This window comes from Neomonachus schauinslandi, chromosome 13, assembly GCF_002201575.2.
Source record: "Neomonachus schauinslandi chromosome 13, ASM220157v2, whole genome shotgun sequence".
Classification (NCBI taxonomy): domain Eukaryota; kingdom Metazoa; phylum Chordata; class Mammalia; order Carnivora; family Phocidae; genus Neomonachus; species Neomonachus schauinslandi.
The window spans coordinates 24,980,017-24,995,893 of NC_058415.1; the positions used below are offsets into that span (position 1 = coordinate 24,980,017).

The window sequence follows — 15,877 nt, forward strand, 5'->3', positions numbered from 1 at the left end:
CCAGGCATATGTTTATGTGCTCTATATTTTTAAACCCAATTGTCACAACCGTTTGAAGTAGATATTATTATATTCCCATTTTATAGATGAGGAAACAGATCCAGGGAGGTTTAAGCAACTTGCCCGTGATTGCATATTTAGTAGGTGGCAAGATTCTGACTCAGGCTGAGGCTATAGAGTGAGTGTGTGGGGTTTTTGTTTTGTTTTGTTTAGTTTTTAGTAGGCTCCATGACTAGCATGGAGCCCAATGCAGGGTTTGAACTCACCACCCTGAGATCAAGACCTGAGCTGAGATCAAGAGTCAGAAGCTTAACCGACTGAGTCACCCAGGTGCCCCCAGAGTGAGTGTTCTTAACCAATGAGTAATAGCAGTGATATAGTAGAGAAAGATTAGAAATAGTTAGACCTAAATATTAATAGTGTTTATATCTGGGTTGTGTGATTATGAGTACTATTTTTGTGAATTTCCTTTTATTTAAATTAAAAAAATTTGGAATAATGGGTACATATAAATTTTAAAATTGCTATTTTTAAATTGAGATAGAAATCACATACCATGAAATTTACCTATACAAAGTGTCCAATTCAGTGGTTTTTATACGTTCACAAATTGCATGACCTCACTAACTCTAGAACATTTTTGTCACCCAAAAAAGAAATCTGCTAACCATTAAGCAGTCACTCTTCATTCTCTGTTCTCCCAGCCCTTGCCAACGAGTTGTCTGCTTTCTATCTTTATGGGTTTACCTATTATGGTAAATAAATAAATGGAATCATATGATATGTGGCCTTTTGTGTTTGGTCTCTCACTTAACATAATTATGTGCCACCCCAGGCAGCTAAAAAATTAAAAATTTAAAAAATTTAAAAATTGCCTCTGCTTTTTTTGATAAATGCCCATAGGAAAAGGTTGTTAGCCCTGGATGAGCTCTGAGTTAGGTCAAATAGAGGGAGTTCTGAGTGGGGATTTCCAGGGAACCACCAGACAGATTTCTGTGAGTAGGGTTTTGTAGGAGTTCTAACCCCTCTTTTCCTTCAAGTGGCTGCCAGATTGTGGGTCGTTGATTTTCCAGGCTCACTGTGGAGATAGGGAAAGGGGGATGGGAACAAGGCAAGTGCAAATGCCACAAAACTTGCTTTTCTTACTGAGAGCAAGCCATGTTTCTGGAATAAACACTCTGAATGGCTGCAAGCATTTGATTGATTTCCAGAGTTATGAAAAGTTGATTCTGATGATTTTTGCTGGTGTTTTCATTGCCTTTGTGGAGGAGAGAATTTTCAAGGTCCTTACTCTGCCATTTTTGTTGACATCACTGATTACAGATATTTCAAAATTTATTCTCTTTGTGCAGTTTTTCTTTAATTTTTCACACTGTTCTTGCATTGAGTAAGACATTATTATAATAATAATGGAACTATTATTATTATTATTTTGGTTTAAAACAATAAAAATTTGTTCTCTCACAGTTCTGTAGGCTAGAGGTCTGAAATCAAAGTGTTTGCTGGGCCATGCTTTTTATAAAACCTCCAGGGGAGGATGCTTCCTTGCCTCTTGCCTCTTCTAGCTTCTGGAAGAATCCCAGACATTCCTTGATTTATGGAAACATCACTCCAATCTCTGCCTCCATCTTCACATGATGTTCTCCCTGTGTCTCTTTGAGTGAGACATTTTCACTTAAGAAAAAAAGTACTTACTGAATATATAATTTTCAACTCTAGGTTTTACTTTTGTTATATTTTATTTTGTTTTGATTTTTACTAGAGTTTGTGAAGACAGGAAAAGGAATACTTGGGAAAGAACAAAATGACAGTACTGATTATCAGAATCAGAATCAAAAGAATCACTAAGTTTTAATTTTATGTATTAACAGATTTTTTTTTTTTAAGATTTTACCTATTTATTTGACAGAGAGATAGTGAGAGCAGGAACACAAGCCGGGGGAGTGGGAGAGGGAGAAGCAGGCTCCCCGCGGAGCAGGGAGCCCGATGCGGGGCTCGATCCCAGGACCCTGGGATCATGACCTGAGCCGAAGGCAGACGCCCAACGACTGAGCCACCCAGGCACCCCAGTATTAACAGATTTTAATCATTTTTTTCAAATAGAGAAATTAAGGAGAATCAATTAAAATTGTTACTAAAGGATAAGCATCCTATAAAAAACCTGATTTGTAATAAATGAGGAGTATGTCTCGTGAATTTTATTTGACTAATAATGATAAAACTATAATAAATGTCATTTTGTAAAGTGACTCTGAGTATTTTAGGTGATTTTGTCTATTATGTAATTTAAAATCAGTATGCATCAAATCTCATTCTATTAAGTTCATAATGAATTTTAATCTGTTCTTCGCCAACTCATCTTTTTGGATTATCCATTTTCTCCTTTAATAACTAAATTCTGGGGTGTCTGGATAGCTCAGTCAGTTAAGCATCTGACTCTTGATTTCAGCTCAGGTCTTGATCTCAGGGTTGTGAGTTCAAGCCCATACTAGGAATGGGCCTACTTAAAAAAAAAAAAAAGTAAAGAAACAAAAACAAAAAGTTTTTTGTAAGTCCATATGGGTTCTGCAGTGGTTTTGAAATTGTTTTCAATGGTGGTTTCTAGCCCTGGCAAGCTAAGATTTAAGAGTTTATGTATAAATATTAACTGTTAAGACAAACAAGGTGCTAACTGAAAAAGATGGCCCAAGTTTCGATCTCAAGAGAAATGAGTGTATGTTAATATGAAGAACTGTAGATGACTGTTCATAACACCTTTATTTGTGATAAGCAGAAACTGGAAACAACCCAAATGATGAAACCTGGTAAAATCATCTATGTCTAGAGCTTTTAAAAGTGGTAGCTCTTCAACTACCTATTCAATTTCTCTAAGGTTTTGGTTTATTTACATTTTCAACCTCTTTTTGAATTAATTCTGATCATTTATATTTTCTGAACAGAAAAAGATCCATTTCATCTAGATTTTCAAATTTCTTATTTTAGAATTCTCTCATAATAGTAATAATAACATTAATCCCACTTCTCCCTATGATTTTCTTATGTTTTTGTGTTTTTTCTTTTTCTTAATCAAACCTATTAAATGTCTATTTAATTATTTTTTTTAAAGATGAATTTTGTTTTTATTTTCTTGATCTGCTCTATTATTTATTTTTATTTTCCACTTCTATAAGTTCTACATTTATATTTATTTAGTTCTTTATCTTTTGTATTTTAGATTTGTCTTATTATTTGTTTTCTAGCTTTTAAAATTATATGCCAAATTCACTTATTTTTAAGCTTTTTAATTTTCTTATAACTGTACCTTGAGTATTGTTTTGCTGTATTCCATATGAGATGTAGTATTCTATGTTCTGTATAGTTTTTTCATTGTTCATTTCAAAATTATTTCTATTCAAATTCTTCATATTCATAGTTTTTAATTTTAAAAAAATTTTAAAAGATTTATTTATTTATTTGACAGAGAGAGAGAGAGAGCACAAGCAAGGGGAGCAGCAGAGGGAGAGGGAGAAGCAGATTCTTCCCTGAGCAGGGAGCCTGATGTGGAGCTTGATTCCAGGACCCTGGGATCATGACCTGAGCCGAAGGCAGATCTGAGTGACTGAGTCACCCAGGTGCCCCATATTCATACTTTTTTTTTTTTTTTTTAATTTTATTTATTTGAGAGAGAGAGAATGAGAGAGAGCACATGAAAGGGGGGAGAGTCAGAGGGAGAAGCAGACTCCCTGCTGAGCAGGGAGCCCGATGCGGGACTCGATCCAGGGACTCCAGGATCATGACCTGAGCCGAAGGCAGTCGCTCAACCAACTGAGCCACCCAGGCGCCCCCATATTCATACTTTTTAAAAAAAAAGATTTATTTATTTGAGAGAAAGAGAGCTCGAGAGTGAGAGGGGCAGAGGGAGAGGGAGAGAGAATCTTAAGCAGATTCCATGCTGAGTGCAGAGCCCAATATGGGGCTTGATCTCAAGACCCTGAGATCATGACCTGAGCCAAGATCATGACCTGAGCCGAAATCAAGAGTCAGACACTTAACCTACTGAGCCACCCAGGCATCCCATTCATATTCATACTTTTAAAATTATATATTTTATCTATTAGTTTCTGAGATAGATCAATTAAAAGTCTTCAACTATGATTGGGATTTGTCTATTCCCTTATTTTTTTGTTGATTAGGTTTTATTTTTTAAAAGTTATATCACTAAGTACAAAAAGATTGGGGACATCATTTCTTTTTAGGTAGTATTTTCAAATTACTATGCAATAGCCCTTTTTTGTTATGCTTGATGCTTTTTGCTTTGAGTTTTATTTTGTCTGACTTTAATAGTGCTATATCTGGTTTCTCTTTGATAGCATTTTATTCTTTAATCCCTTTAAAACATTTACTTTGAAATATTTTTGGACTTGCAGATAAGTGGTAAAAAGAATTCAGAATATTCCCACACAGTTGACCCTTGAGCAATATAGGTTTGAATGGCATGGGTCCACTTATACGTGAGTTTTTATATATATGTACATATATATAGTACAGTACTCTAAATGTATTTTCTCTTCTTTATGATTTTTTTAAAAGATTTTATTCATTTATTTGACAGAGAGAGACACAGCAAGAGAGGGAACACAAGCAGGGGGAGTGGGAGAGGGAGAAGCAGACTCCCCACTGAGCAGGGAGCCTGACACAGGGCTTGATCCCAGGATCCTGGGATCATGACCTGAGCCGAAGGCAGACGCTTAACAGCTGAGCCAGCCAGGCCCCTCTTCTTTATGATTTTCTTAATAATATTTTCTTTTCTGTTGCTTACTTTATTATACAAATACAGTATATATACATGTAATGTATATATACTGCAATCAATCAACAATGTATAAATATTAACTGTTAAGACAAACAAGGTGCTAACTGAAAAAGATGGCCCAAGTTTCGATCTCCCCTACAGGGAGATGTAGATAATTATTAATCCTGGATTCCAAGAAAAAAATAAAAGATAATAGTAAAGATAATAGTCTTAGCAAGCCCTATCTTACTTTTTCCACCCTTTTCTGCTATCTCTGATATTGAATTCACTTAAGATTTTTATTTCCAAATTTTCATTTAAGAAACAATTAATAAATCAGTAATTTATTTTAAACCAAGCAACTCTCTTTACCCTGTGAACTGTAGCCACATGAGGCTTCTTTCAGTTCCTTGGACATTCTCTGTTCCTTTCTGCATTAGGATGCTTTCACATGCTGTTCCCTCTGTTTGGAAGGCTTTCTCCTCTCCCATCCAATTTAGATAATTTCTACTTATTCTTCAAATTTAAATTTAAAAGTCACTTCTTCAGAGAAACTTTATCTGCCTCATCAGATTAGGTTAGGTCCTCACTGTTATAAATTTTCTTAATATTTCGTACTTTCCCACAGTATCATAATTGTAATTTAAAAATGTTAATGGAAAATTTCAAGCTTAGAAAAAACTTGAAAGAATAGTATAATAAATCCCTGCATTTATATCACCCAATTTTAACAATTAACTAAATTTCAGTCATTATTTTGAAGGAAATCTTAGACATCATATAATTTAATTGCTAATATTTTGGCTTTATAATTATCATTTGATAACTAATTGTGAACTATATAGTTATTTGATAACTAATTGTGAACTATATTGTTCACTGACTATCTCTATTGCAGAACGTAAATTCCATGAGTTCAGGGATTTGATTGTCTTGTTCTAGCTCAGTGCTGTAAATGAATGGAATGTTACAGATTACTGGAGAAAACAGGAATATGCATTTAGCATATTGAGAGTTCAGCACAGCATTTATCATGTTCTCCCACAGTATCTTTGACGGTCTAGAATTAAGAACAATTAAGTGACTCCATTTCTTGTTGATTGATTGCAGCCAAATGGATTAATGAGATTGTGGTTTTTAGTGGTGCATTCTCCCCATGGTCTGCTCTTATCCCATATATATATCTCATATATATATGTATGTTCCATATATATGTTCAGTCAATCAATGACTTGGGTAAGTATTTTCTCAACTATGGGAGGCATTTTCCAATACTGGAAAGCAGAGTCAGAACCCAGAAATGATTCTGACAGCTTGAGGTGACAGACAAAAACCAGTAAGAGAAATTTAGTAGTAGTAACTTAACAGTCTTATACTTAGGGCCAAAAGACAGTTGCAGGAGCTTATGATGGGGGAACATGTGGCTTAGCAGCAGCATGTGTCAAAAATACCCGGTGTCCACAATGTAGTGAGAAGATAGTTCAAACTAGATTTTCAGCCTCATAAGTGTAGTGCGACCATTCTAGCCTTCCCACTTCCATTGGGTGCTGTGCTGACACTGCCTGGGACCTTGTAAAGCAGCTAAGTCCCCATCAGGCTCAGCAAATCAATGCTCTTGTCACTCTTGCTTTAGTTCTTTAAAACTCCTGTAGGATAAGCAAATGGTGAGTTGGAGGCCCATAAAAATTAGATCCCATTTGTTGAGTCCAGTGCTAAATGCTTTATAGACACCTGCATGATTATGAAAATGAAAGAAAGTGAAGGGATTTAAAAATTTTATTTATTTTATTATTTTTTATTTTAAAAATATATTTTCTCTAAAATTCGTATTCATTAAATAATGAACAGATTAACTGCATTTATAAGATACATGTAAGGTTTAAGGAATGATGGTGAAACAGATATCAGTGTCTCTACTCACAGCTTAAGAACCAGAACATTCTAGGGAATTCTAGGGAATTCTCCTTCCTAATTCCACTTCCCTTCTTCAGAAGAGGCCATTATCCTGAATTTTGTGCTTAACATTTTCTTGCTTTTCTCTTTAATTTTACCACCCTGTATGTATTCTTAAATAATATGTTGTTTAGTATTGCATGTTTTATCACCGTAAAAATGGAATCATAGGATATGTACCTTTCTGTTTCTTGCTTTCCACCCCTCAACATTATATATTCCATGTTGATGCCTGTGGTTAGTTTATTCATCATGCTGTGTAATATTTCATTTTAGGAAAAGACCACATTTTATGCTTCTGTGTATTCATGGACTTTCAGGTTGTTTCCAGCATTTTGCTTTTACAAATGTTGCTATGAACATCCTTGTACATGTCTTAGTGCACATGTGAAATCATTTTTGGAGGACATTTGCTTATGTGTCAACTAAGATTATTAGGTTGGGCTGTGTCAATTATACTCAAATAAAAAAATTTTAAAAAGATTAGATTGGGCTGTACCTCCTCTCTATCACCCCCCTGCACCCTGGCAGCCATGACTTCTGACGCATTCAAGAGGTAAGGTTTACGGGGTGCCTGGGTGGCTCAGTCATTAAGCGTCTGCCTTCATCTCAGGTTCATGATCCCAGGGTACTGGGATTGAGCCCCACATCGGGCTCCCTGCTGCCAGGGACCTACTCAATACGGACATTAGTACGATGTCAGATCTAGAGTTCAGAATCATCACTTTAAAGATACCAGCTGGGCTTGAAAAAAGCATGGAAGTTATTAGAGAAACCCTTTCTGGAGAAGTAAAAGAACTAAAATCTAACCAAGTAGAAATCAAAAAGGCTATTAATGAGGTGCAATCAAATATGGGGGTCTAACTGCTAGCATAAATGAGGCAGAAGAGAGAATCAGTGATAGAGAAGACCAAATGATGGAAAATAAAGAAGCTGAGAAAAAGAGAGATAAACAACTACTGGATCACGAGGGCAGAATCTGAGAGATAAGCGATACCATAGACTAAACAACATTAGAATAATTAGGATCCCAGAAGAAGAAGAAAGAGAGAGAGGGGCAGAAGGTATAATGGAGCAAATTATAGCGGAGAACTTCCCTAATTTGGGGAAGGAAACAGGCATCAGAATCCAGGAAGCACAGAGAACCCCTCTCAAAATCAATAAAAATAGGTCAACACCCCGACATCTAATAGTAAAACTTACGAGTCTCAGAGACAAAGAGAAAATCCTGAAAGCAGCTCGGGAGAAGAGATATGTAACCTACAAGGGTAGAAACATTAGATTGGCAACAGACCTATCCACAGAGACCTGGCAGGCCAGAAAGGGCTGGCAGGATATATTCAGAGCACTAAATGAGAAAAATATGCAGCCAAGAATACTATATCCAGCTAGGCTGTCATTGAAAATAGAAGGAGAGATAAAAAGCTTTCAGGACAAACAAAAACTAAAGGAATTTGCAAACACGAAACCAGCCCTACAGGAAATCTTGAAAGGGGTCCTCTAAGCAAAGAGAGAGCCTGAAAGCAACATAGACCAGAAAGGAACACAGACAATATACAGTAACAGTCACCTTACAGGCAATACAATGGCACTAAATTCCTATCTTTCAATAGTTACCCTGAGCGTAAATGGGCTAAATGCCCCAATCAAAAGACACAGGCTATCAGATTGGATTAAAAAACAAGACCCATCGATATGCTGTCTGCAAGAGACTCATTTTAGACCCAAAGACACCCCCAGATTTAAAGTGAGGGGGTGGAAAACCATTTACCATGCAAATGGACACCAAAAGAAAGCTGGGGTGGCAATCCTTGTATCAGACAAATTAGATTTTAAACCAAAGACTGTAATAAGAGATGAGGAAGGACACTATATCCTACTTAAAGGGTCTATCCAACAAGAAGATCTAACAATTGTAAATATCTATGCCCCTAACATGGGAGCAGCCAATTATATAAGGCAATTAATAACAAAAGCAAAGAAACACATCGACAACAATACAATAATAGTGGGGGACTTTAACACCCCCCTCACTGAAACGGACAGATCGTCTAAGCAAAAGATCAACAAGGAAATAAAGACTTTAAATGACACACTGGACCAAATGGACTTCACAGACATATTCAGAACATTCCATCCCAAAGCAACAGAATACACATTCTTCTCTAGTGCCCATGGAACATTCTCCAGAATAGATCACATCCTAGGTCATAAATCAGGTCTCAACCGGTACCAAAAGACTGGGATCATTCCCTGCCTATTTTCAGACCACAATGCTTTGAAACTAGAACTCAATCAAAGAGGAAAGTCGGAAAGAACTCAAATACATGGAGGGTAAAGAGCATCCTACTGAAGAATGAATGGGTCAACCAGGAAATTAAAGAAGAATTAAAAAAATTCATGGAAACCAATGAAAATGAAAACACAACTACTCAAAATCTTTGGGATGCAGCAAAGGCAGTCTTAAGAGGAAAGTATATAGCAATACAAGCCTTTCTCAAGAAACAAGAAAGGTCTCAAGTACACAACCTAACCCTACACCTAAAGGAGCTGGAGAAAGAACAGCAAATAAAGCCTAAACCCAGCAGGAGAAGAGAAATAATAAAGATCAGAGCAGAAATCAATGAAATAGAAACCAAAAGAACAGTAGAACAGATCAATGAAACTAGGAGCTGGTTCTTTGAAAGAATTAACAAGATTGATAAACCCCTGGCCAGACTTATCAAAAAGAGAAGAGAAATGACCCAAATCAACAAAATCATGAATGAAAGAGGAGAGATCACAACCAACACCAAAGAAATACAAACAATTCTAAGAACATATTATGAGCAACTCTATGCCAGCAAATTAGATAGCCTGGAAGAAATGGATGCATTCCTAGAGATGTATCAACTACCAAAACTGAACCAGGAAGAAATAGAAAACCTGAACAGACCTATAACCACTAAGGAAATTGAAGCAGTCATCAAAAATCTCCCAACAAACAAAAGCCCAGGGCCAGATGGCTTCCCAGGGGAATTCTACCAAACATTTAAAGAAGAATTATTACCTATTCTTCTGAAACTGTTCCAAAAAATAGAAATGGAAGGAGAACTTCCAAGCTCATATTATCAGGCCAGCATTACCTTGATCCCAAAAGCAGACAAAGACCCCATCAAAAAGGAGAACTACAGACCAATGTCCCTGATGAACATGGATGCAAAAATTCTCACCAAAATACTAGCCAATAGGATCCAACAGTACATTAAAAGGATTATTCACCACGACCAAGTGGGATTTATCCCTGGGCTGCAAGGCTGGTTCAACATCCGCAAATAAATCAACGTGATACAATACATTAACAAAAGAAAGAACAAGAATCATATGATCCTCTCAATAGATGCAGAAAAAGCATTTGACAAAGTACAGCATCCTTTCTTGGTCAAAACTCTTCAGAGTATAGGCATAGAGGGTACATACCTCAGTATCATAAAAGCCATCTATGAAAAACCTACAGCGAATATCATTCTCAATGGGGAAAAACTGAGAGCTTTCCCCCTAAAGTCAGGAACGCGGCAGGGATGTCCACTATCACCACTGCTATTCAACATAGTATTAGAAGTCCTAGCCACAGCAATCAGACAACAAAAAGAAATCAAAGGCATCCAAATTGGCAAAGAAGAAGTCAAACTCTCACTCTTTGCAGATATGATACTTTATGTGGAAAACCCAAAAGACTCCACCCCAAAACTGCTAGAACTCATACAGGAATTCAGTAATGTGGCAGGAAATAAAATCAATGCACAGAAGTCAGTGGCATTCCTATACACCAACAACAAGGCAGAAGAAAGAGAAATTAAGGAGTTGATCCCATTTACAATTACACCCAAAACCATAAGATACCTAGGCATAAATCTAACCAAAGAGGCAAAGGATCTGTACTCAGAAAACTATAAAATACTTATGAAAGAAATTGAGGAAGACACAAAGAAATGGAAAAACGTTCCATGCTCATGGATTGGAAGAACAAATATGGTGAAGATGTCAATGCTACCTAGAGCAATCTACACATTCAGTGCCATCCCCATCAAAATACCATCCACTTTTTTCAAAGAAATGGAACAAATAATCTTAAAATTTGTATGGAACCAGAAAAGACCCCGAATAGCCAGAGGAATGTTGAAAAAGAAAAGCAAAGCTGGCGGCATCACAATTCCAGACTTCAAGCTCTATTACAAAGCTGTCATCATCAAGACAGTATGGTACTGGCACAAAAACAGATACATAGATCAATGGAACAGAATAGAGAGCCCAGAAATGGACCCTCAACTCTATGGTCAACTCATCTTTGACAAAGCAGGAAAGAATGTCCAATGGAAAAAAGACAGTCTCTTCAACAAATGGTGTTTGGAAAATTGGATAGCCACATGCAGAAGAATGAAACTGGACCATTTCCTTACACCACACACAAAAATAGACTCTAAATGGTTGAAAGACCTCAATGTGAGACAGGAGTCCATCAACATCCTAAAGGAGAGCACAGGCAGCCACCTCTTCGACTTCAGCTGCAGCAACTTCTTCCTAGAAACATCGCGAAACGCAAGGGAAGCAAGGGCAAAAATGAACTATTGGAACTTCATCAAGATAAAAAGCTTTTGCAAAGCAAAGGAAACAGTCAACAAAACCAAAAGACAACTGACAGAATGGGAGAAGATATTTGCAAATGACACTACAGATAAAGGGCTAGTATCCAAAATCTGTAAAGAACTTCTTAAACTCAACACCGAAAGAACAAATGATCCAATCAAGAAATGGGCAGAAGATATGAACAGACATTTTTCCAAAGAAGACATCCAAATGGCCAACAGACACATGAAAAAGTGCTCAATATCGCTCGGCATCAGGGAAATCCAAATGAAAACCTCAATGAGATACCACCTCACACCAGTCAGAATGGCTAAAATTAACAAGTCAGGAAATGACAGATGTTGGCAGGGATGTGGAGAAAGGGGAACCCTCCTACACTGTTGGTGGGAATGCAAGCTGGTGCAGCCACTCTGGAAAACAGTATGGAGGTTCCTCAAAAAGTTGAAAATAGAGCTACCATATGATCCAGCATCTGCACTACTGGGTATTTACCCCAAAGATACAAAAGTAGGGATCCGAAAGGGTACGTGCACCCCGATGTTTATAGCAGCAACGTCCACAATAGCCAGACTGTGGAAAGAGCCAAGATGTCCATCGACAGCTGAATGGATAAAGAAGATGTGGTATATATACACAATGGAATATTATGCAGCCATCAAAAGGAATGAGATCTTGCCATTTGCAACGACATGGATGGAACTGGAGGGTGTTATGCTGAGCGAAAGAAGTCAATCAGAGAAAGACACATATCATATGACCTCACTGATATGAGGAATTCTTAATTGTAGGAAATAAACTGAGGGTTGCTGGAGTGGGGGGTGGGGTGGGAGGGATGGGGTGACTGGGTGATAGACACTGGGGAGGGTATGTGCTCTGGTAAGCGCTGTGAATTGTGCAAGACTGTTGAATCTCAGATCTGTACCTCTGAAACAAATAATGCAATATATGTTAAGGAAAAAAAAATAGAAGAAGAAGATAGCAGGAGGGGAAGAATGAAGGGGGGGAAATCGGAGGGTAGACGAACTATGAGAGATGATGGACTCTGAAAAACAAACAGGGTTCTAGAGAGAAGGGGGGTGAGGGGATGGGTTAGCCTCGTGATGGGTATTGAGGAGGGCACGTTCTGCATGGAGCACTGGGTGTTATGCACAAACAATGAATCATGGAACACTACATCTAAAACTAATGATGGGGATTAACATAACAAAAAAAAATCTTCAAAAAAAAAATAAATAAATGCATGGTGTCAGCCACAAAAAAAAAAAAGTAAAAAGAAAGGGAATTGTAGGTACAGCTTTTGCTGTATATAATATACTATTTTGTATTTTTGGATTATTCTTTAATAATACTTTAGAAAATTATAATAATACTGAAGATAGTAATACTTTAGAATTAATTACTTTAGAAAAGTATGCATTAATTTTGAAAACTCCTTTTTTAAACAAAATAAATTAAGTCCTAATAAATATTGTACCTCCCATGACTAATATTTGGTTTCTGTAGCATAAGACATTTGCAATTTTTTTTTCCACAATGATTGAGAGACTAGTAATTACAATATAATAAATGGATATGGATGAAAAGGAAAGATGCCTATATTTTGAGTATACTGAGTTTGGGATGTCAGTAAGACAGTAGATGGAAATGTCCACTAGGCAGTTGGAAATGTGCACTGGAGCAAGTCAGGACTGAAGATGGATAGAAAAGATTAATAAAATTCTCAAAAGAGAAAGGGCAGAGAGAAGAGAAGTGGGCAGTGCACACAACCAAAGGGAGTACTTACATTTAGGGTCAGAAAGAGAAAGAGAACCAGAGAATGAGAGGTCGATGTGAGAGTGAACAGCATTATAAAACATCAGGGGAGCAGATCATCTGAAGCAACAGGAATTGTTGGTAGTGGCTTGCTGCAGAGAGTCTGAGGAAGATGGAAAGTGAGAACAGGCTGTTGGATAGGATCCTTCAGTGGTTATCAAGAAGATTTCTTTTGCATGATTAGATGGTGAGGAAATGGAGGCATTGAGAAAGGAACTTGATAGTGAAGGGAAGGAAGGAGGAGCAGGAATGTAGTTCAAGGAGTAGCCTGATGAGTGGAGGTGGGCTGTGTGTGTATGTATTTTAAGTGAGAAGTGCCTCAAAACATTTATTACATTGGCAGGAAGTAGTCACATAAGAAAGAATGAGTATGTAATGAAATCCGGCTCAGAGTAGGGGAATTATTGATGGAGTAAGGCCTCGGAGAATGGATGAGAATGAGGGCCACAAAGGGAGTCTTTCACCTTGAAACAGAGAAGGGTCACCTCTTTTATTTATTTATTTATTTTTTGATACCAATCACTTTTATTTATTTCAGGACATAAGACGCTATTTTGACTCATGGACGATACTAAGTTATAACCCTGTTTAAATATCTGTAGGATAGTTTATTTTGCAAAGATAGTTTCTAAAAATCATAAAACTGGACAGATTAATGATATAACACATATCAAAGAGACTTAAATGTAGGTCGTGGCTCTCATTCATTCAGTCCTACTGTTAAAGTTGTTACAAAGATACATATTTAGAACACCACCCTGCTATTCTTTCTTGGGGAGGCTATATTCAAGTTGACAAGAAGTACCGCAGTATTTATAGGCATAGCTGTTAACAAAGGGATCTTTCCCTGATTTTAGCAAAGAGAAATAGTCAAATTTTATTTCTCATGACCACTGACATGATTTAACTATATCACTTTGGCACATGGTCTTACTATTTCTCCCACTATGGCAAGTTCCAGTTTTCTCAAGTCTTTTGCCTCAACTTTTCTGTAAATTAAGCTTCAATATCATATATTTCAAACCTTCAAACTAAAATGTTATCTTTATATATACATGTACCAGGTTGATATATTTACATATATCCTTTCCAATTTCAAGCTAAACAAAGACATGCATTTAGAGCTATATTAATGTATCCAAGCAAAGGATAACTCAACTTAATATCAGAAGAAATTGTGACCTTCCATTGTAGTGTTTGATAGAGAAAACATTGATTTTGACACATTATTTTATTCAGATAACAGTCTAGTCACACATGGTCTAAGAACACTCAAATAATAAATCAAATATAATCAGTTGTTAATGATTGGGCTTCAAACATTATAGCCAATTATGCCATGCATGCCTATGATCTTGCTGACACAAAACCACATCCACACGTCAGAGGCCACCAAACCATTCAGCACAGCTTCCTTAACTGTGAGCTATTTGAAACTGCCAATTTGAGCACCAGTGATGATTTTTTTTACAGCTCTGAATATCTCTAGGGATCTCAGCAGGAATCGGAGGAACCAGCTCCACCCTAAGATAATGCCAAAATATGGCCAGTCTAGGCTTTGAGTCAAAGCAGCTTTTCCCAGGGGTGGAGGCTTCTCCAGGAGGTTATGGACAGATTGGATCATGGTTCAAGCCTGGAAAATTTGTCACCTGGCACAGGAGGGTCACTTCTCTCTGTGTGACTCTAGGGACGGAAGGGAGGATAGGAAGAGACAAAGGCGTAGTGTTAATGAGGACTCACCTCTACATTATGAATAAAAGAATGAACGTGATCATCTGCAGGGAATAAGACGATGGGATGGAAGGGGTTTTACATTTATAGAACCATCTTGTAAATTTTATAATTAGAAAAGTTGCAGGAGGGTTCTTCTTAATTTAGCAAAGCAGGTGGTATGCAGCAGCATGATGTAATGGAAAGAACATTAACTTTGCAGCCAGAAAGACCTGAGTTTGAGTCCTGGCTTTTGAGACTTTTAAACAAGTCACCAAACTTACCTTTCTCAGTTTCTTCATAGCAAAATGGGGACAAGAGTACTTACTTTGTCAAGTAGTTATACACATTCCATGATAGGACATGTAAGTTAATTTCCATTCCAACATCCATTTATTCATCTTTTACTGTGTGCCGATATTCCATTATATCTTTATCCTCAAGGAGTTTGAAGTCTAGGAAGGAATTCTTTTCTTCATTCTCATTTGGGACAAGAAAACCCCCCAAACACCCAACTTTTGCAAAATTGTGAGAGGACTTGCTGACTACTTTCCTGTCTGTATGCTTTCAGATACTAGATCAGATCCCATGTGCAAGTGTTATTCCAGTCTGCCTGGATTTAGCCACTCAGGCTGGGCAAGCCACTTCTCCAAGGCAGTGTGCCAGGAATGTGACCCCTTGACCTCTGACCAATGGGCTTGGCAGAGGGAACGCTTTGCAGCTGCCAGTCATGAGGCATGAGGGGCCTTGGACTCCTGACTCCAATAGTGATTCAGCCTGTCTCATCGTCATCTCTGTAATAAACTTGATGTGTGATTTTTTCAGTCTTCTTTTTGTTATTGTTGTTGTTAGCAGCTAAACATAGGGTTGTTTAACTTTCAGATAGTCTCCCAGAGAGCAATGGTCCCAGACCCAGGACCTGAGAGCCACTGACCACAGTCACGAACAGTAATGACATTCATCCATTTATTATCTCCATTACTTTTAGGGAGAATAAGTAAAGAC

General features: G+C 37.3%; 1 pseudogene; it reads right to left on the reverse strand.

The window, feature by feature from the left end:
* Positions 1–14,477: 14,477 nt before the first annotated feature.
* LOC110569950 lies at positions 14,478–14,786 on the reverse strand (annotated as a pseudogene).
* Positions 14,787–15,877: the final 1,091 nt, after the last annotated feature.